The sequence below is a fragment of the Pan troglodytes genome, chromosome 13 (assembly GCF_028858775.2).
Source record: "Pan troglodytes isolate AG18354 chromosome 13, NHGRI_mPanTro3-v2.0_pri, whole genome shotgun sequence".
Taxonomy (NCBI): Eukaryota; Metazoa; Chordata; class Mammalia; order Primates; family Hominidae; genus Pan; species Pan troglodytes.
The window spans coordinates 105,544,520-105,547,115 of NC_072411.2; the positions used below are offsets into that span (position 1 = coordinate 105,544,520).

Sequence of the window (2,596 nt, forward strand, 5' to 3'; positions counted from 1 at the left end):
TAATTTAAAACAAAAATATGAATAGGCTAGACACAGTGGCTCGTGCCTGCAGACCCAGCTACTTGGGAGGCTAGGGCAGGAGAATGAGGTGGGTGGATCACCCAGGAGCTTGAGGCTGCAGTGAGCTAAAATGGCACCACTACACTCTAGCCTGGGAGACAGAGCAAGACCCTGTCTCTAAAAAAATAAATAAATACAAATTTAAATATAAATAAACTATTTTTGAAAGATACATTTTCTATCCTATTCTTTTTTCTTTTCTTTTCTTTCTTTTTTTTCACTTTAACAAATCTACTTTAATTCCAAAAGAAATTAATCTAGGATGGTCAGTAATATACAACATACTTTTATGTTTCTTTTATAGGTATCTAATACAAGCTTATTTGTATATGTGCAATGTATAATAACTCTATCTTAGATATGAGTCCTAACAGGATAAAAATATTTTCTTGCAACTACTACTTTATGCCTATGAAGGGTGTGAGCTTGCAATGTCCTCCTGTCTTAAACCCAAGTTAATGACAGTGTCCTCTCAAAACTTTTCATAAATTATTAATGACCTAATTTCATTTAAAAAATAGTTTCAGCAGGCTGAGCACGATGGCTCACGCCTGTAATCCCAGCACTTTGGGAGGCTGAGGCAGGCGGATCACGAGGTCAGGAGAGCAAGACCATCCTGGCTAACACAATGAAACCCTGTCTCTACTAAAAATACAAAAATAAAATTAGCTGGGTGTGGTGGTGGGCACCTGTAGTCCCAGCTACTTGGGAGGCTGAGGCGGGAGAATGGCGTGAACCCAGGGGGCAAAGGTTGCAGTGAGCTGAGATCGCACCGCTGCACTCCAGCCTGGGCGACAGAGCAAGACTCTGTCTCAAAAATAAAAATAAAAAAAGGTTTCAGCAAATATGAAAATAGAAAGTCCTGTTATTTGTCCACTCATAATATGAGAAAAAAAAGAGATGATACATTCCTCCATAGAAAAAGTGGGTTTAGAGAACAGTTCTGATAGTATTTCACATGGTGAAGTATCAAAAGGTCTAATAAGTAGCCCCCTTGCTCAGGGAAAAAAAAAATGATGTTAATGTGTTTCTCTTCCAAATTGCTTAGTAACTCCAAGTGATTTTCAAATTGGGGGGCAGATTACTGGCACTGAGTTCATCAAATTTAGATCTATCTTGAATAGGGACATTATAGAAAATCAAGAACAGCTCTAACCCTGCATATCTGGTGGAGTCTGGAGTTAGGGACTACATGACCCAAGCCATCAGCTAAATGTGCCAAGAGATTGAACCGTAGATGACCATCTTCCAGGGAGATGTCTTGCCAATTACTAGAAAGAGATGAACCAAAAACTTCTTTAACATAAGATTCCAAACAACTCTGGAGATCTTCAGGTGGTGTGTATGCTCGGCTTTGTGAGGGTAGACACACTGAGGATAGATTCCTTTTTCACCTCTTGTACTGTCTCAGCAACCACTGGCTCTTTCTATTTTCTGGATCGAGGCCAAAATTCTGTATGTGGTGCCCCTGAGACTGTCCACATGAAGACTTTTCTGGTAATGCCGGACACAGATTGCGCTGCCATCTTCGATGAGATCCACGGGCCTCTCTTTTTTTTTCTTTTTTTGAGATGGGATCTTTTTCTGCCGCCCAGAGGTGGGATCATGGCTCACCGCAGCGCCTCAACTCCCTGGGTTCAAGTGATCCTCCTGCTTCAGCCTCCCCAGTAACAGAGACAATAGGCACATGCCACCAAGCCTGCCTAATTTTTTTATTTTTTGTAGAGACTGGGGTCTCACTCTATTACCCAGGCTGGTCTCAAACTCCTGGACTCAAGTGATCCTCCCCAGTCTGTCTCCCAAAGTGTTAGGGCTACAGGCCTGAGCTACCGCACCCAGCTAGCTACCCCATTCTTTTTTTTGAGATGGAGTCTTCCTCTGTCACCCAGATTGGAGTGTGGTGGCGCAATCTCGGCTCACCACAGCCTCCACTTCCCGGGTTCAAGCAATTCTCTTGCCTCAGCCTCCTGAGAAGGTGGGATTACAAGCGTGAGCCACCACACCCAGCTAATTTTCTTTCTTTCTTTTCTTTTTTTTTTTTGTATTTTCAGTGGAGACAAGGTTTCACCATGTTGGTTAGGCTGGTCTCGAATCCTTACCTGAAGTGATCCACCCGCCTCTGCCTCCCAAAGTGCTGGGATTACAGGCGTGAGACACAGCACCCAGCCTACCCCATTGCTATACATAGAACTACATTATAGTGCATAATTTAAAATTTACACTGTCCACTCTCTTATGGTTTCATGTTTAAAAAATTTTAATCTCTTTATCGTTTACAAAGAAGGGAGCTCTTTATTTTGGCATTGCTGATAAGGAAACCACTATAGATTACAAAATATTACAATATAATCCCTTCAGGTTGTGTTCCGGGTATACAGTGTGTCTTCTCTCTCTTTTTTTTTTTTTTTTTTTTGAGACAGAGTCTTGCTTTGTCGCCCAGGCTGGAGAACAGTGGCATGATCTCAGTTCACTGCAAGCTCTGCCTCCCAGGTTCACGCCATTCTCCTGCCTCAGCCTCCCGAGTAGCTGAGACTAC

General features: G+C 42.5%; 1 pseudogene; it reads right to left on the reverse strand.

The window, feature by feature from the left end:
* Window positions 1-1,090: 1,090 nt before the first annotated feature.
* Window positions 1,091-1,586, reverse strand: LOC747143 (large ribosomal subunit protein mL50-like; annotated as a pseudogene).
* Window positions 1,587-2,596: the final 1,010 nt, after the last annotated feature.